Source organism: Crocuta crocuta, unplaced genomic scaffold, assembly GCF_008692635.1.
Source record: "Crocuta crocuta isolate KB4526 unplaced genomic scaffold, BGI_CrCroc_1.0 scaffold152, whole genome shotgun sequence".
Lineage (NCBI taxonomy): Eukaryota > Metazoa > Chordata > Mammalia > Carnivora > Hyaenidae > Crocuta > Crocuta crocuta.
The window spans coordinates 2,648,298-2,668,764 of record NW_027528798.1 but is presented as its reverse complement, the minus strand read 5'-3'; the positions used below and the strand labels follow the sequence as shown (position 1 = coordinate 2,668,764).

General features: G+C 41.4%; 1 long non-coding RNA gene across 1 annotated transcript in view; it reads right to left on the bottom strand.

Moving 5' to 3' along the window:
• Positions 1 to 653: 653 nt before the first annotated feature.
• The window catches only part of LOC144224486 (uncharacterized), a 40,432-nt gene continuing 20,618 nt past the window's right edge, over positions 654 to 20,467 (bottom strand). The window contains exons 2-3 of the long non-coding RNA XR_013333059.1: positions 2,035 to 2,084; positions 654 to 809 (exon numbers count right to left, since the gene is read on the bottom strand). This is a non-coding gene — a long non-coding RNA (uncharacterized LOC144224486). The remainder of the gene's footprint in view (positions 810 to 2,034; positions 2,085 to 20,467) is intronic.

Here is a 20,467-nt window from a genome sequence, read left to right as displayed (position 1 = left end):
TCTTAATTTGTCTCCTCTCAAACAGATCTTTAGTCAACAATTTGGGCACAAAATGTTTATTTAGGGAAATGATTTTAGGGAGTTCAGTAAAAGGGTGGAGAAGTGAGATGAGAAATTGAAGAAATCCAGTAAAGGTTATTGCAAGGAGTAGATTAAGGCTGTGGGTGACTGCATCTTGGCTCTATTGAGGGCCTCTGAGAGACTGTATGGTATTTTGCCTGAGAATTGCCCACTGTGAGCCAGACAGTGATCTTAGACAAAGGTCAGATGCTTAGAAATGCAAATGGATGGATGGGTGGATGGGTGAATGGATGGATGGATGGATGGATGGATGGATGGATGGATGGATGGATTCTGCATGCTAGGGTCTAACTGAAGAACTGAAGGTGGCAATGAACAAATAACTACTGAATGAGGAAGGAATGAATGACGGATGGATGATGAAGTCCAGTGGTCTGTGCAAGAGAATGCCTGATTGTCACCTGGGCTGTATCACTGCACAGAGAGCTGCATGAGAATATGAATGTGCTCATTCAAGTGCTAACATTTGGAAGGAGATGCAGACCCAGCCTGAGTGTTCTCATGCACATAGGTGGACCTTTGAAACAATTTCAAACTTATTCACAACCAATTACCTTCAGTTTAATGATGCTGTGTCCCATATGCTCTTCATGGTCTGGAAACAGAATTTGTGGTTCTAATTCAACCTTCCTAGAAGTCCCAGAAGTGCTGACATGGCATGGCCAGGCGTATAGATAGAGGCACCTTGACAAGTAGGGAGAGGAATGCAGTGAACCTCCTGGGGCTTTCTGGATAGGGCAGAAGGGTGAGTTATTTACACAGATGTGAGCATTTAAATATTTGTTTGACATCTTATAATTGTTTATATGCATATATTAGAGAAGCATGCATTCACTTTTATTCACTTATTTATTCATTCATTTAGTACATACTTATAAAATATCTACTAGGTACCAGGTGGTGGCAATCCCATGGTGAGCAGGGGGCATGGTCTCTCCTCCTCAAAGATTTCCTTAATGGGGAGTGAAGATGTTCAGTATATAGAATTAGGATATTATAAAGAGGGAAATAATACAGAGTCTTATGGATGACACTAATGGGCACTTAATCGATACTGGAAAGAAAAAGAAAGGCTCCTTGAAGAAAGGGTGGATGAGTAGCACATAAAGGTGGAACAAAACAGGAGCCAGGGGGAGCCCATGCCAACACTACCACACGGTGAAGGATTATGGCCTATTCAAAATGCTGGGGAGACTGAAGCACCGAAGGCAGAGAGAACTAGGCAGGAGGTGAGGCTGGAGAAGTGGGCAGGGGACAGATACACAGTGAGTCCTGTACATAGTGCTTTACATATTTCAAAACTTACTCATGGGCAGGAATTAAATAGATTTTCTAGATTAACCAACCAAGGTCCAGAAAACACTTGCATTAGAGAAAGTGAAGGTACCTCAAGGAGTTCCCTGCCCTCTGCATTGATCTATTTCGGTGGCACAAATTTCCTGAGTATCCCTTTATGTGCTAGGTCCTGGGTGCGGACAGAGGTACAAAGAAGATGCATGGCCAGGTGAAAGTGGAGTCCAGAGGGCATAGGACATAGAGGCTCTTGTGTCTCAGCTGAGCCTTTAGGGTATCTTGCCTATCACAGAAGTCATGTTCTATTCTGGATGTTTGCCAACATGGGATATTGACTCAGAGACAAAGTTCGGATCTCATCCCTGCTATACCCCATCAATGTGACCTAGTTATCCTAACTCACTGAGCCTCACAAATTTCTACAAAATGGGAATACTGATAATCCCTATGTGACATAAACTGTGTGTGGCCGGGGTGGGGGGTGGGTATGAAAGAGACTGTCTGGTCCAATAGCTGGTGCTCAGTAAATGTTAATTAATGTCTATGTAGATAATGGCTTTTCCTTGAGACTACAAAGAATATAAATAAATAGGGCTAAAGGCTATAAGCTTCAGAATGGTCTCTTGGTGTGAAGCAAGGAAGGTTGTCTCAAGGTCATACCTGTCTAAGAATGGAAACGGCTGTTCCTGGAGGTCAGAGAGACTTCTAGCCTGGAAGTAATCACACAGAAATTGTAAAATCATCAGTGGGGTTGGTAGGCATAGGGAGTTGGGTCATATCAGCATCTTCGAAATGTCCTTTATCCTTAAGCCAGGAAAACTTGTGTCCTAAAGACTTTTCTCGTAACAGTCTGATACATAAAAGAGAACAACAGAGCTGTTCTGGCCATCCTGGCGTGGGGAACCAGATCCCTGCTTGTCAGCACCCTCTAACCCCAATGGTGATTCTCTGGCTTCTCACTGTAGCCTTCCTGGAGCTGGTAGAACACCTCAGGACTTGCTAGACTCAGGTCAAGTCTCCCAGACGAAGGCAACAGAGCAGCATTTACAGGAAGAATCAATTGATAGATGGCATCTCAAGAATGTCATAGCTATGGCAACAAAAGTCAGCAACTTGGGGATATATTTTTCGGAAGGAATTCGCAATGGGGAGGGTCATGAGAAGTTGAAGGCTGCTGGCAGGCGTATTTTTTCAGGTAAGTCTAGAAAGGGGCCTTGAAAGATTTAAAATATTTGGGTTCCTTCCATTTGAACTAAAATTCAGCTCAGATATTTGCTACTTTTGTTAGTTAACCACTTTGTTCTGTTTTTTTCACCTAAAAGTAATAGAAAAATATTTTAGCCCCCCCACATGAAGGCTATGAGGAGAAATACATTTTTAAAAATTCCTACAAAATGTACGACACAGGGTAAGTGCTTCAAATATATAACTGTATTTTATATTATTTTCTCTTTTGCTTGAATTTAGAATATGTACAGATCAGTTCTGACTATTCATTCACTCATTTGTTCATTCATCAAACACTACCTTTGCCTCCAACACCCTAAGCCCCAAGCTGAGAACAAAGGGTAGAAAGACACGTTTCCTGCCTGGGGCCTCAAATCTACCCTTTCCTTGAGCCTCTGGTGCTGATGAAAAGTCTCAGGTGTCAGGCAAAGTTCAGAGATTTTATTTCCTCTTGTAGCTTTATGACTTTCAGGCTGTTCCCCCAAAATTGCACTTAATTTTAACTTCATTAACTTCCTGTTCTGTCACAACAGTTGAACAAGGATTTCTCCATGAGCAGTATTCAAATCAGCTTTTAATGAGCTATTTAATTAAAGGCTAATTGAGGTGAATTCATTAAAGGTTTCTAAATTATGCTTATCAGGGTAGCTATGTTTTAAGATAAGTTTTAAATATTTGTTTTATATTGCATTGTTTGATCATAAAAGTATATATAAAATTACTTTTTAAAATTACTAATTAGAATTTGAATGCATTTTCTTCCTTAATACTTGGGTGGGGCACTTATCAAATCAATTTAATATGTCTTTCATGTTGGGCTGAGGTAATAAGTGGTTGCTAGTGACTATGGTTGGAGCTGTTTGGTCCATGAAACATTCCCATCTCTTGAGGTGAGGCATTGTTGAGCTGTTTTGATCTGATTTTCTAGTTGCAGTGTAAATCCTAACTGCTTAGATGTAGGGTTTTTGTCAAGCCCTGGTGACTCTTGGGTTTTAGGCTGACTCTGTGGAGAATGGTGCTCTGTCTTCCTCATGCTCAATACTACTCAGGAAATGAATATGTGAACCATGATACGGCCTCCCTGGTTATTTATACTGGGGCAGTCCTAATCTTCAGAGCTCCACTCACTGGGGATAAAAGTTTAGCTCCATGCACTGAGTGTCTCCTCCATTCTAGGTATGGTCCCAGACACCAAGGATACAGATGAACTGGGGTCCGTGGTTTAATGGGAGAGATACACAAGTCACCAGACATGGACACTCCACTGTGATATATCTGTCCTTTAGGACCAGGAAAAAAACCTCATGATAGAGAGGATGTGTGCTAGCCTGCCCTGGGGAGTCTGGACTGGTTCCCTGAGGGGTGAGACTCTAATTCTTGACAGACAAGTAGGTGTTGCCAGAGAAGAAGTGGGGAAGGTCTTTATTGGCAGCAGGTGGACGGATATGATGAGGCTGAGGATTAAAGTGGCATTTGAAAAGCACAGTATGGAGTTGGGGAAGGGAGATGGGACTAGGTAGGGAATCAGGTGATAGATAGCTTGTGAAGAGTAGTGCATGAATTTGAAGTTTGAACTTGAACTTTCAGGTGTTTTAAAACCATTGGAAACCTATCGCCTCACCACACAAACACACACACATACACACACATGCACACACACACAAATCAAAGAGCTTTTAAAGAAGGGAAGGGCAAGCTCAGACTGAGCAATTTGTAGTCCTTGGGGAAGTGTTATAACACTGAGAGAGGAGTAAAAAGACTGGAGACAGGATTATAGTTTAATTGGAGATTTTTGTACTCTTAGGCAAGAGGAAGAGCAGTTAATAGATTAGAAAAGAAAAAAACAAAGGAAAATTAAGAGACAAATATCACAAGGTTATGTGATTTGTATGTAGAAAGCAAATGGTCTTAGTCAGTTAAGGCCTCTGTAACAGAATACCACAGAATACCAGACTGGTGGCTTATAAACAACAGACAATTATTTCTCACAATTCTGGGGGCCGACAGTCTGGGATCAGGGCACCAGTATGGTTGTGATCTGGTGAAGCCTCTATTCTGGGATGTACACTGCCAACTTCTCATTGTAGCCTCACATGGCAGAGGGAGAGTGAGAGAGCTCTCTTGGGTCTTTTTATTTTTTCTTTGTATAAGGGTGCCAATTCCATTCATGAGAGCTCCACCCTTTTGACATAATCACCTACCAAATATTCCATCTCCTAATACCATCGCAGCGGGGGTTAGGATTTCAACACAGGAATTTGGTGTGTGTGGTGGGGAGACATAAACATTCAGTCTTTTTNTCATGGTTTGCCTCCCTCCCTCTCCCCACTATTTTTTCCCTTCTTCTCCCCCATGGTCCTCTGTTAAGACAAACATTCAGTCTTTAATAAGGGGAAGGAAGGGTGCCTGGGTAGCTCAGTCAGTTAAGTGTCTGGCTCTTGGTTTTGGCTCAGGGCATAATATCACATTCGTGGGTTTGAGCCCTACATCAGGCTCTGTGCTGCCTAAGTAGAATCTGCCTAGGGTTCTCTGTCTCCTTCTCTCTCTGCCCTTCCCCTGTTTGCACACAGTCTCTTTCAAAATAAATAAATAAACAAACATTTTTAAAAAAAAGATGGGAAAGGAAATTTGGTGTCTGGGAGGACGGTAGTTCCATCAACCATGATACATACATACATACTCTTTGCCAATACCTGCCTGGAACACTATATTCAATGTCTGCACCTCATTTTAAGAGAGACAATGACCCAAGTGGGCCTCAGTTAGATAAATGACCAGACTGATAAAGGTACTGAAATCATCTGTCCTGAGCATCTACTAAAGGAAATAGAGCCATTAAACAAGGAGCTGCAAACCCGTGAGTGGCTGCTACATGAAAGGAGGGATAGAGAACTGTGTGAATATGGGAAGGACAACCTCATTTTTCTTCTTTAGGTCGAAACAACCAGTTTAAGTAGATTGGCAGTAGCATGGAGGAGGGCGCTGTAGAGTGATGAGCTCCTTCTTCCGTGGATGGTACAAGAAGAGGCTGGGGTAGTTGTCACAACTTTTCTAGAGTAAAATTCTGGTCAGGATGGAGGCAGGAGGAGCTGGTGGACTCACATGCCATGAAGACCCCATCCAGAGCTGCAACTGAACAGATCTGTGAATCTCTGATTGCACTAATTAATCAGTCATTTGGATCTCTTGCAAGGAATGGCTCCATCGCTCTGTATGTGCATGTGTGAGGTGAAGGAAGAAAACCCACATTATAAATACTGTGGAAAATGGTGCTTGGCTAATGTCACAAACCCAAATGAGTAAAACCACCTTCTTTTAAAAAAGCTACTTTGCAATTGACATTGGAAAGACATTCTCAAAGACAGGGGCTTGTCTAAAAAGCAGAAAGGCTGATGAATGACAATTACCAATACCAGTGTTCCCAGTGTCAGTAAGGTGGATGTTGCCCTTTCTTTGCATTCTACTGACTCAAACAATGCATGTGCAATGCCTGCTGTGTGACAGGAGAGGAGGAACAGAGAATTGATCCTTCTGCACATAGAGTAAGAGGCTCCCCCACACAAACGTATCACACAAGGCAGGAAAGGCCTCCTATTGGGGACAGACATAGAAAGACAAGAGGTCTTATTTCATTGACTGCAGGGAAAAGCCAGGTTTTCACAATGTCAATGGGGCTTGATTTATTCATTCTTTGGATTTCATTAACTTATGCATTCAATCATTCATTCATTCACTCATTCAAAGCATGGATTTATGTTTCCCAGCTTCATCTTGAAGCCTTCTCCTCTCCCTAACCTCACTTCCACCGTCCTCTTGCGGAGCACCTGCGATAGTTACTGTTCTCCTCATGTCTATTTTTGTCACACCATGATTTCTTCTCCATACTTCTCTCAAAGCAGTGACTATAAAAGCAAATCATCCCTGGGACTCTTTGTTTATTACCCTTCCATAGCTCTTTTACACTTAGATAGAAAGATCCTACCCAACTCGCCTTCATCAAGTGTTGTGGGGGGGAACAGTGTCTCCCAAAATTCATGTTAAAGTCCTTAACCCCAGCATCTTAGAATGTGACTATATTTTGAAATGTGGTCTTTTAAGAGGTGATTAAGCCAAAATAAGGTCATTCATTTGAGTAGGTCTTAATCCAACATGACTGGTGTCTTTCTAAAAAGAGGAAATTTGGACACAGATTGGTTTAGAGGAAAGACAATGTGAAGACACAGGGGGAAGACACAGCCATCTGGAAGACAAAGAAGGAGGTGTCGGAAGAAACTAACCATGCTGACACCCTGATCTCAGACTTTCAGCCTCCAGAACTGTGAGAAAACAAATTTCTGCTGTTTGAGCCACCTGGTTTGTGGTACTTTGTTATGGCGGTCCTAATGGACTAACACATGGGTTTCCCAAAAATGCCAAGTTTTGACACAGCAGGGCCTCTTTGATGCTGGGAGTTTTCTCTCCCCTCTCTCCTTGTATACCTGGGTCCTTCTCACTCCTCCAGTATCAACAGAAATGTCACCTTTTTATAATCACTTTCCCTGACCCCAAATTGAATAAAGCTCCCTTCTTTCATTAGTGTCTCACAGTGCCTGTCCATTTACTTTCTCGCTCTCCAAAACTATCTGCTAATCCAAGTCTCCCCCATAGAGTATGAGCTCTGAGAGTCTGAAAGCCATGTTTACTGTTGTAGTCCAAGGGCTTACCACAGTGCCTAGTCATTCACAGAAGGCCCTCACTTGGTTTCTTGAATGAATGAATGCATGAATGCACAGATGAATGAATGAAAGAAGCACTGATCGGGTAGCTCTCAATGCCGGTCATTAACCTGGCATGGGGAAGAGAGGGATGAACAAATCAGATTTGGACTCTGTCACTGTGTGACTTATAATCCTACAGGTAAGGCTGACATCAAACAGGTAAATATGATAAAGCATAATAATGCCGTCTGGGGAGAAGTGCCCCAGACCTCATAATCTATGTCATCTTTGGCTGTCCTTAGATGCCAGAAACTTTCTGCAGCTGTTGGTGAAGAGGATATCTTTATGGAATAATTTCTGATGAGCTGCAATTGAATGAAATATTATGGCTTTTAATAAGCTGTTTTTTCAGTGAGAAACAATCCAACTTAAGATTGGTGAGCTTATATTTGGGCACCCCACACTCTCCTAGTGGCGAATTTGTAGATTCTAATTCCCAGAAGTGTCACAGATGGAGGCGGCAAAAGGCAGAGGATCTATCATGCTCTAGCTGGAGCAGAGCTCAGTTAGGAGAAGGCCAGGGAGAATTTACTACCTCTGGAGGCAGATTGATTAGAAAGAACTGCCAGGCAATTTCCATTTGCATTTTTGCCGGGGTACTGGGGAAAGGGAGATGGTTCTAAATGAGAACAGCCCAATCATTTTCTCCTAAAACTTGCTCCAATTTGTCTCCTGCTCCCAGAAGTTACTACCTTGCATAATCCAGGGAGCAAGGTAATCAGCACTTTGAGTTACATCGGTTTTGCCTGTTCCCTTGATAAAATGGCAAAATTCGCCTATGAAATCCTGGAGTTCATTATGGTGTGGTTTTCTCTCCCCTTAAATCAAAGCCATTTTATCTCCCTTAGTCAAACCAGGCTCCAGAAACAGCATCCTTGCTTCTTCTCGCTTTCAATTATTCATATTCCTTTGCTGACAAAAACCTAGGCAGTGCGATCCTTGGGTGAGTTTTAGCTCAGGCTCTCCCAACTGCTCACGAGAGCTGGGTTGGAATTGCCATCATTCACCACCAAATGCAAAAACTGTCACCCAAGGGAGAGCCATGGCACTGTGAAAATGCAATTGTGCTGGGAATGCATATGGACACAAACTCTCGCAAATGTGGGCCTTAATTGAAAAATAAAACAATTACCTTTTAATACTTTTGAAATAACAGAGGGAAGCACACTTACAGGATGACTGGAAAGAAACAGCCATACGCTGTTTCTTTTTTAATAACATTGAGTTGTGTTCACTGTTAAGCTTATTAAAACACGAAAGCAGAACATAGCAGGAGGCTGGGACACCATTCAATTGATTATTTGTGAACGGTACTTGCTCCTTATTCTTACAAACAAAATGAAAAACACAAACTGGAAAAAAAACTTCTGTACGTGGGGGCTTGTAAGTGTTTTCATCTGTCACAAGCGCTAGTTACACAATATTGGGCACTAAGGGGCTTTTGAGGTCCACAGAGGAACACAAGGGCTTTAGACACTGTGTGTTAGTCGATCTGTCTGTGAGGTGGTTTACTGATGTGAGCATAGCACATCATCTCAGGAGGAGGTACTCCCAAGGGGCTCCAAACTGGAGACCTAAGCCTCCAGCCAGCCAGCCTATTTCCACAGTGGCTCGTTATTTTGAGTTTTCCTCCACATCCACGGGTGGTAACATGAGGGGGTGGGGACCATTATAATTTTATGAACAGGGAGGTCTATATTCTGTTCTGGCACTTGTCTATTCAAAGTGCATCTAGGGACCCTCCAGCCTCTCAGCATGTTTCAGGAAACCCTCTAAGAAGTGGCCCCCAGCGCCTACCTACCTTCATTCCTGGCCACCCCACTTGCAATTCACATCCAACCACACCCATCTGCTTATGACGGTTTTACAACTCCATGCCTTTGCACAAACAGCTCCCCGTACACTCAGTTATTGCCTTCCTCTTCTGGCAAACTCTTTTTTTTTTTTTATTTTTTTTTTTACAAATAGTTTATTGTCAAATTAGTTTCCACATAACACCCAATGCTCATCCCCACGAGTGTCTTCTGGCAAACTCTTAATCATCCTTAGAGGTTCCACTCAGATAAAACCTGCTTTTTGAAGCCCTGAACTCAGATAATCTATCCCCTCCTCCTGAGGTGTTATAGTCTCTGTGTGGGGTCATTTCACCTTCCCTAGAATATTTCAAGAGCAGACCAAGTCTTGGCCCGGATAGCTGGCATGTAGTGGTTGCCCCACAATATCTGCTGAATGCAATATACACTGAAGCAGACAGCTGCACCTTGCTGCAGAGAGGACCTGCTGGGGGCAGAATTGGAATTCTGTGGGTCGTTTCATCAATATTATCATCTAACCCGTAGGGCGCCTTAGGGAATGTGACCAAAGGACAACATGGAGAAGTCTGTATTATTACCATTTGATTTTTAAACATTGAGATTGGTAAAAATAGTAATTAGCTGAAGGATATTTTAAATAGAAAAATAAACTGCTCCAAGTCTCACTACACAGAAACTAATGATTTTATCTTCCCAATGCCTGTCTGCACAGACATACACTTTTGCATAACTATGTAGCAAGTCTCACACAATCAGACATTTAGCTTTTCTCACTTTTTAAATCATTTGTTGATTTTTCACTTCACCTAGGTCTTTGAAGTTTTAAGGCAGATGCTGGTGTTCCCCTTTCCACTGTATGAGTAAGTATGAGCAACAGGTTGCTAAATATTTTTCACACTTGCCTTCCTTAAGAATGGGGCCATATGTCCAAATGTAGGTTTTTGGTGTCTAACTATCTGTGTTAAAATCCCAGCTCCATCACTTTCCAGATCTGTGGCATTAGTGAAGTTACTTAACCTCCTGAAACCTCAATTTCCTCTTCTATAAAATGGGTATGATACTATTATTTGATAAATATTATTATTAAACATTTTAAAAATACAATTGTGGAAGACTGTAAGAATAGCCTCAGAACGTACTAATGTATCAGTAAATGTTAACTATCTTACTATTCCCATTATTACTAGTAGAAGAAAATGGCAATTTACAACAAAATCTCATGTATATCACCTGTAAAATCAGGTCAAGCCCTCCATAATGTGTTTTTTAATTGTCATATTTGTTTGCAGGAGGATAAAAAGAGATGACACAGTTAAGAGGGCCATGTTTCTAAAAATCATTGAACAAATGTCTGGTCATTTGATTAGAAGACAGTGTGTGTGTATAAAATCAGAAAGAAATGCACACAAATTTTTAAATAATTTTTTAATGTTTTATATATCTTTGAGAGAGAGAGAGAGAGAGACAGTATGAGCAGGGGAGAGTCAGAAAGAGAGGGAGACACAGAATCTGAAGACAGGCTCCAGGCTCTGAGCTAGCTGTCAGCACAGAGACTGACACGGGGCTTGAACCCAAGAACCGTGAGATCATGACCTGGGCTGAAGTCGGACACTTAACCGACTGAGCCACCCAGGTGCCCCATGCACACAAATTTTTAACCACTGCAAGGCAATGACTAAATCGGTGTCTGATGATGAGGGCAATGGAATGTCGTAACATCAAGCCAGAGACTATTGTTGCTTTGGTAAAATAGAAATGGCTCTCCAATGGTGGGTCATGGCTCTATCTGGGCTTTGTTTTTCTCATCTGTACATCAGGATGGTGGACTAGGTGATCTGCAGAGATAATTCCAGGCCTAAATCTTTTTTTTCTTTCCCCCTAAATCTGCCCTTGGCACATGGATGGATTTTCAACGAAGATTTTTTTTTAATTGTCCCTCCTTTCTTCTATACCCTACTATATGTAGTATGTAGGTTATTAAAGGGGACCACTGTCCTGTATCTGACGTTCCACTGACTTGCCATATTGAAGTAATGTGTATGAAATGTGTAATGAAATGTGTAATGAAAGTAATGAAGTAATGTGTAATGAAAAAGTGGGTTACTTTGGGAAATAATGAGTCTGCATCCCCCAAAATATTCCACTAGGCAATACCTTTGAGTTCTTGTACAGATGCCTAAAGTATCCCACCAGGGATTGGACTTGATAACCCTAGAGGACTTTTTATAACCTCAGAGTGCATGAAAATACTCCTTCCATAATCTGGAAAGATAGTCTACATGAGGGATTGCAACAACTAACTTTTAATAGCACTTAGTCATTTCCATTTTTAAGCTAAAAGGGAGGTAGGTCCTCATTGCTTCTCTCATGAAGCTGAGGCAGAGACTTGGGAACACAGACACAGCTGGTTTGTTTCTCTGCTAAAATGCAGGATATGCAATATTCATAGATCAAATCCATACATTGGCCCCTCAGTCTGCCACTTGTGGGGATTTATGTACCAGCCACCTGCCATGTAGACAACAGTGGGCCATTATGGTGCTAAAGTTCAGCCCCTCTCAGAGCCAAAGTAAAGAAAGGCAACTGTGTTTATTTTAAATACATAATCAATCATAGCCCTGTGAATAGTCACTTTTCTATTAGTGCCTTCATATATCATCTAAAGCCCTCTTGATTCTACATAATTCTCTTTTGTCTGCTTCTTTGTCTTTCACTTCACAGTTTCATTCAGAGGGTTATATAGAACTGCTGCTCCAAACAAATCTTGCCTAAATTCTCCTTTAGGTCCAGTGTTACCAAGAGAATATTTTCTGTAAATAATGTAGATGAGAATGATTCATGAACTAATTCCAGCTACAATGGATCTGTGGAACAAGGGAAAGATCATACGACTTGTGGAGTGAACCCCCAGGTTTTGAGTGTTGACTTTGCCCTTTAGTGTCTGGATGACCACAGGCCAATCATTACCTTTCTGAATCACAAGTTCCTCAACTCTAAAACAGGAATCTTGTAGGGCTGTCTGTGAAGACCCAAGTAGTTGAATACAGAGTGGTTCATGAGCAACGCGCCCATAGGAAATTCTGCTGATGTTACTTCTCATTACTGTGTCAAAACTATATAAATATTTTATTTTAAGAGGGTCATTGACTGCCAGACATCTAGATGTAAGTGAACAATAGGGAGAAGAGGCTAAAACCTACATCAACAACTTAAAACAAAAATTTAAAAAAATGGGTGCTCAGCTTTGAGGGAAGGCTTAGGAGTTAAAAAAAAAATAACTATCTTCAAATATAGAAAATTGAGATGATTTGCTTTTTTACTTCTGAAAGAAGCCCAAGAATGGGTGGGTGAATATTTGAGGCATATTTTAAGATCCAATTGCTCAAATTGTCTACTCATAGAATGGGCTGCCTTATAAGTTCTGAGGTTACTTTTGCTGAAATTATGTAAACAGGGACAGTGCAGTGGTGGGTGGGGGAAATCCAGCATGAGTTAGGGAGAGAGTTTTTTGGTATCAAAGACTGTTCCTAATTCTCAAAATCTAAGACTTTCCCATGACGGATGACAATTCTTTGGCCAAAATGACTATGATTAAAAACCTCTTGTTACTATTCATATTATGTATAGTCTTGTAGAAGGGAGGAGAAGGCCCTGCCCCCAGCCACTGCATAGTCACATTATATCAAGCACATAACCCCTAGTGTAGGACGAGTTATCTGGTAGACAATCAACAAATATCCGTCAAAAAATGAAGAAATGAATGAATGACCCTATAAAATGGCTTACCGTGTACAATTTATGAATGAGAGAAGACAGCTTATAAATAAGAAGTCGCCATTTCAAGTGGTCTTAAAAAACATGCCTATAATTTCAGAATATCTCTAAGGAGGAATTTTTACCAGCGAGATTCAGAAGTCAAAATTCATTTTGTCTTAGCAGAGAGCTCTGAGTTGAGACATCAGCAGTATAGAGAATCCTGCTGTTTATCAAAAGTTAGAATGTCAGCCATCAGCAGACAGGACAACTGCACTAATGAAAATGTATGGCTTTTCATTATTAGGCCAATTTGCACAATGCAATTGGAATTGAATAAGCTGCAATGGCTACAAGATTTGTATAAAACACTAGGATAATTTTAATGTGACAATTACCATCAATCCTCAATGTTTTGTTTAAAAATAGGCCTTGGAAAAAGGAAGCTTCCAGCAGGTGTAATGTTAATATCCTTGTATAAGTAATTTTTTAAAAAAGTGTAGAAGATCAGATGCTAAACTGAATGAAATCTGTGAGTTCATTTTCTATTTCCCATAACTAGGAGAAAGCTTATTGCCGGCCTGCTGGCCTTCTCCACTGTGCAGAGAAACAGGGTCTCCCAGATTGAGTTTTTAAGCTTTTACCTTCAGAGAGGCCTCTATTCTTAGGAGTCTAGTCCAGTGATAATTTCAGTAATTACCCTCCAACAAACTTCAGGTTAGAACTCCCTATATCCGTGGCCAGATTAGAAACAGATGCAGAGTCTGTGGAACACATGATCCTTTACCGCTGCCCCAAGTTCAGCAAACTTGCGAGTGAGAACATGCAGTCTCAGATGTCACTGGGCTGCTAAAGCAGGAGCTCGCTGACTTATGAGGAAGCCATTTTCTTTCTTCAGGGCAGTTAATTTTGCATACACCTTTGGGTTAAAAAAAATGAAGACAGCAGAAGGTAGCTGATGATGAAAAATGGACTTTCATTGTTTTTCTAGGAAAGGTGTATGTAGCAATTTGGATACTAGATTGGAAAGTTCACAGTGAACTGAAGACAAGTTTCTTTTCTTTCTTTCTTCTTCCTCTTCCTCTTCCTCTTCTTCTTCTTCTTCTTCTTCTTCTTCTTCTTCTTCTTCTTCTTCTTCTTCTGGTCATCTGTTAATTTACTGAGTTGTACAAATGTGCAGTTTCTAATTGGTATGTTGAGTGCCTTTCAAAGGTCAGTGATAAAGTCAAGAGTAAAACCCCAGTGACTCTCTGTCTTGTTGAATTCCACTAGGCTGAATAATCTACCACAGAAAGTTTAAATTTTTCTTGGATATCCCAAAAAAGGCATTTTGTATATTTAACTGATGTCCTAAGTCATTGACCCAGAAATTCTTAGCAAAGAATTAAAGAGGATTAAGGGTTTTTTTGTTTTTTGTTTTTTTTTTGAGTGTGTATTGGGGATGAGGGTGGGGGGCAGGGAGAATGGAGGGAATTCATTACTTACATTATTTTTCCCATTTCTTTATTCAACAAATATTCACGAGTGCACTTAATATGTCCCATGCACTGGAATTAAACACTGGGAATATAGAAACAAAAATAATCTTTCCTTTTTTGAAAGAGCTTATAGTCTATTTGGAGTTGTAGACTATACAAATTAAGCCAACACAAAAATACATAAAATCATTATAGACTGTAATTATGAATTGTCCTTCACAGTTTATCAAATGACTACCTGTGTTATTTCTTGCATTAAAAAAGTACTTTGCATTATTCATCTAGGCACTTATGAGAAGACCCTATGTAAGGAAATCAACAGCTTGTGATGGAGTCTTAGGAACAAAGGTCTAGAGAAGAAAGCTGATTATGCTGCAAAGTGTTAATAAAGGCATGGCTAATCCTTGTTGAGGGGACTCCCTACAAGTGGCACTGAGTTAGACCTTAAAAGACTGGGCAGAGATGTGTAAGCAGAAAGTAAGTGCAAGGAGGCCATTCTAGGAAGAGGCAGTGACATTGACAGACACATGGTGTTAGGAAGAGTATGGAGGGTTATAAAAGGAAGAGAAATTTGGGACAGCAGTATTACGTTGTATGGGAAAATGATAATGGAGAGTTGGAATCAGTGGGTTAGAGACGTTTAACAAAAGTCTTAGAAAGGTAGACTTTATTGTCTGGGCAATGGGGAGCCCAGAACACCCAGAAGTAGCCAAGCACCCCATTGCCCAGAGAGAGAGAGATGTGGCTCTGGCTTCCAGATTCAAGGCTGGAGTGGACTAGGAAGGCTTCAGAAGCTGATATCAATAGTCTTCATGATTTGGTCCCAGTTACCTCTGTAGCTTTACTCCTCACCACGGTCTCTCTGGAATCCAATGAAAAACAATACCTGATTTCTTTCACTGCACATTTTTGGACCCTGGGCCTTTGCACCTTCTGGAGCATGTGGTTGTTAACACTCTCTGTTCCCTCTATATCTGGCATTTTCACTCGTCTTTCAGGTTTCAGCTTAGACACTACTTCCTCCAGAAGGTACTATTAGATTAAGCAAACTTGAGTTAGAACCCTGGCACTGGACTCCTCCAGCTTTTGGTTCTTCATCAGTGAGGATATGTGTCACCTTGTAAATTACTGCTTGGCTACTTATCTGCAGTTTACCTCCCCCTTCCCCTCATCATCAAATACCCATAAATGAACCATGAACTCATGAGGACAGGGGCTTTGTAAATAAACAAGGCATCCTAGTTGGCTTATTACAAGCCATGGAGCTTGTTTAAAGAAGAATCAAGTTAATTTAAAAAAAATTACTTATATATTTATTAAAGTGAAAGCCACGGAAGGCCCTGTGAATACAGACAGGTAAAATGTGTGAAAGACAGACATGGTATGATTTGTGGCAGTGTGGCTGCCTGTAAAAAATCGTCACCAGCTTTCTGATCCCAAAATGGTAACAGCTGTAGGACCATGCACTGCCCAATCCCTTGCCACCCTTGCACTTTCTTGCATTCCTGACATTATGATGGGATTTAGAGGGGTCCTTTTCAAAGGAGGGGGATCAGGGAAAGCTTTGATGGAGATATAAAAATAGTGTCATAGCTGAGTGAACAGGAAACATAACTGAGCTGCTGTTGAGAAATAAGGCAGAGAAGCGAATGGAGCCAGCAGGGGCTCAGGTGCTGGAGGGATGTGGCTGGCGCCTTTGTAGCGAGGGCTGCCTACAAATTCAATACTAGTGCAGACTCACTTCAGCTTGATTCTAGCTGTTGTAGGCTTAAAAGCAAACAGATATTAATTGGAGTCTTTGGACACTCTGGGGGCAGAAGTGGATTTTTCAGTTGGACTATCTGCCCAAATTCCAGATGAGCAGGAGGAGAGGACATAGAAGTGTCTGAATATGAAGCAGTCAAAGGCAGGAACTGAAGCTGAGGTATGAAACTAAGATGTTGGGGCCAGGTTGCAGGTGAGTGGTCAAGCCTAACTTCAGGGGGAGGATGTCCTCTGGAGCTACCTTGTAGGAAACCTATTACTTCAGTTTGCTTTTCTGGCCCCATCTTTCCTTGGCAGTATGTGCCAGCCGAGACCAAATGGCCGCAAATGCTGTGTTTTTGAGTCTCACCTTACATCACCACCACCACTGCCACTACCATCACCACCACCACCACCACCACCACACACACACACACACACACACACACACACACACACCCCACTTCTCTACCTATACTGCACAGGTCACAGTGAGGTCAAGGTTGATCATCATCAAGACAAATCCAGATGGAACAGAAAGCTCTCCTAAGTCACATTTTACTGCAATCATTAGTCAGGTTCCCAGGAAAAGCAATCAATAGCCACAGAGCAATCAGAGAAAGGCTGCAGGGGGTCCAGAGCAGCTAAGAGTACACAAAAAGCCTTGTCTGGGGTTTGACTTAGATTGACTGCTCTTGTCTTACGTCCTTTCCACACTGAATTTAAGAAGACAGGGTCACTGCATATTACACAACCCCCAAATAGATTCTTCGTGGACAAGGCATTGGGAGCATCTTGAAAAGCACCTTCCTGTTCTGAAAGAAACGCTTAGCACCTAAAGAGCCTTGAGAGAATTGTAAACTCACCTACTCTACTTAGCTTTATTTAGAATTCAATTCAATTTTATTTCATGGTGATATGTATTTATATTAAAACATCTGGTTATATATGAAGGACTTCTAAGTCATAACTCAGTATTACATGGGGCACTTAATATGTTGCTGTGTGTCCCTTGGATGACTCTTGTATCTCTTTTTTTGAGGTCACTGAAGAAGAAATGAGAAAGGACAATGTGAATACTCTTACTAGATACTGGAGCTTTGTAGGTTTATGAAAATAAGTAAGTTGTGTTTTGGAAATATCTTACTTATTCTACTGCCTGGTATAAATGCACAAAGCAAAAGATTTTTACCAAGTAGAGGCTTGTCCTGAATGTCTGGTATATTCTCCTACCCTAGACATATCAAATCCTTCTCCTGGGCTAAATGACTTTCTTTTTCCTCTCATGCATGGGAGATGGAGCTCATGATCAAGCATCAGTCAAGGGCCAGAGCTGGGGGTATGGAAGTGGGAGGGAGGGTTGTAAATGCATGATGATGGGAATGAGAACAAGTAATGTTCCTTTGAGAAATGAGAGACCCTGGGGGCAGAGGGTAAACAAAGCCAAAATCATACGGTAAAACCATGGCAAGCTCCAGAGGAAACAAAATGTATGAAGAACGCCCAGTCTGGTGTGGGGTATACATAGAAGCAAGGAGCAGTCTCAGTCAGTCCAGTGTCCAACCTCCCCCTCCCCAGCTTTTGTTTTAAATGTTTACTTAGAGAGTGTGTGAGTGCATGAGCAGAGTAGGGGCAGAGAGAGAGGGAGAGAGAGAATCTCAAGCAGGCTCCCCTTGTCAGCACAGAACCCAGTGCAGGGCTTGATCTCAGGAACTATGAATACATGGCCTGAGCCCAAATCAGAGTCAAATGCTTAACTGACTGAGCCACCCAGGCACCCTACATCTGACTCTTGATTCTGGCTCTGGTCATGATCTCACAGTTGGTGAAATGGAGCTGCACATAGGGCTCTGCACTTACGGTGTGGAGCCTGCTTGGGATTGTCTCTTTCTCTCTCTGTCCCTGCCTTGCTTGCATTTTCTCTCTTAAAATAAATAAATAAGGGGCACCTGGGTGGCTCAGTCAGTTAGGTGTTCGACTTCGGCTCAGGTCATGATTTCACGGTTTGTGTGTTTGAGCCCCATGTCGGGCTCTGTGCTGACAGCTAGCTCAGAGCCTGGAGCCTTCTTCAGATTCTCTGTCTCCCTCTCTCTCTGATCCTCCCCTGCTCATGCTGTCTCTATCTCTCCCTCAAAAATAAATAAAACGTTAAATAAATAAATAAGTAAGTAAATAAATAATTAAAAAAAATAAAGAGGCAAAGAGATGTGGGTTTTAGGATGCCGATCTCAACATCAGCAGTCCTTGACATTAGCCCCTAATTGGATATTTTTTGAACACTCTTTATTGAACACATGCTTTGAACCAGGTCCAATGATGGATGAGATTATAGGAATGAACAGAGAAGACTTCTCATTCCCTGAATGGCATTTATGTAAGTTTTGTAGTGCATATGGAGGCAGAAGAAAGTTGGGATTTAGTTAGGTTCAAGCCTTGGTTTTGCCACTCGCTGGCTGTGTGCCTTTAGGCAAATTACTCAATCTGTCTAAATCTGTTTTTCTCATCTGTAAAATGAGAGAGGAATGTTGTGAGGCATGAACTATGCATGCAGTACGCACAGTACAGGCAGATGCTATGCTTCCACTACATGGTACCTCACAGATGTGTCTTTGGGCCCCCAAGGGTGTGATGCCAGGTCTGGGGCAAACACTTATGGTTGAGAGCCAATGGACCATTCTTGGTGGTACATTAGCATATGGTGCTTTAAGACCTCCCTATTCCCCACCTGCCATAATAAAAGGGAAGTCAACTCTAGGTCACCAAGGTGTATTTGGAGCCCCAAGGCATCCAGATACCCGTTCACTCCTTCTTCTTCAAAACTGATAAAATTTATCGGACAAGCACATAACTGAGTAATTTTTAGTAGCTGCTGTTAATTTACAAGCAACAGCCAACTATGATAAATGGGTTCCCATCCTGGGCACTCAAGGGGAGATGACATCTACAGGGAATGTGTGCTAGAACCATATAAAGTAAAGCTTTGGCATCTGTAAATACCAAATCAATGAAAACGAGTTGTCCTTGAGGAATTTCTTAAGAAAGCACAAAGTTACCCATCTTTACTTAGCTGTTTGTTTTCCCAGTATTAATTATTCCATTCCTTGGGATGAAAATATTAAGGGATTTGTAAGCACTGAGATATCTATAATGTTTAGTTGTTTATTGACCTAAGATGATTTCTTAGACGACTTTCTCTTTGCTGTCTTTATATGGAGAAGAACATGTCACAAGCTAATAATGTCTAGTGTAGCAACATTAGAGTAAGATGCCGTGGGGCCCATTGTTGGCTGTTGTCAATGTTCTGTCACTGGCTTCCTGTCCCTTTGGCATTTTGTCACCTTAATGACATGATAACTAGAGTTGGAAAAGTGACTCCTGCTTTTGATTCTGGCAGACCTGTTCTGACTTGAGCATACCAGTTGGAGTATGGAGTCTGCACTATAAGGTCTCCCATCTGACTTGGTATTGAACTTATTTTGTGTACACCACAGGTCCTTATCTGTATGTGTCTTTATCATGTCTGTCTTGAATTTCCAAATTGAAAGAAATAACTATTCACCTCAAATGAGACCATACCTTATAGATTAAAGTTTTTTCTAAGAATTAAACTAGCAGCTATTGTTTTGACAACCACCTATGCATTTAGTAGATACTAAAATATGTGATATCGAAACCTCATAGCAACCCTACAAAGGCAGGTGATATGATGGCCAATTTCCGATGAGAGAAAGAAGACTTACACATTGCTTAATAAATATTAAATCTGTAGTGAACAGATTCACACAAGGCAAACCTGGAAAGCCTTTTAATCCAAGCCAATGCCGGTGCCTCCTGTCTTTATGTTTCAAGTATCTGCATGCAGATGACTCAGAGCCTGTAAAGGGGTCTCATCAATCTCTTCTTTTGCCTTGGGTTTCTAGTCTGCTCTAAGTCAACACTGTGATCCTGTTGATCTGCATTGGAAGCTAAGAGCTTGAGCAAGCTGGAGTGCTCATCGCAATGAATGATGGGAACAACCATCGAACTTGCCATTAATAAACTGAGCTGTTCACATTTCTCTGTGGCATAGCTTGACATTTAGGCTGAGGGTTTGTAATTCCAATAAACAGCTCAGGATGTGATGTGTATGTGTGTCTTTGACTGTCACACAATTAAAAGCTAAACCAAGAAGGCTAAGGCTTTCATTAAAAGCCATTCGCTTTTATTTATTTAGTGTTTCAAGGACCTGGAGAGAGTACAAATCAGGAATAGGCCTCCAGGGGATAGCTTTTTACACACTGGCTGATGATACCATTCTAACTATTAAATGGCAGACAGCCCG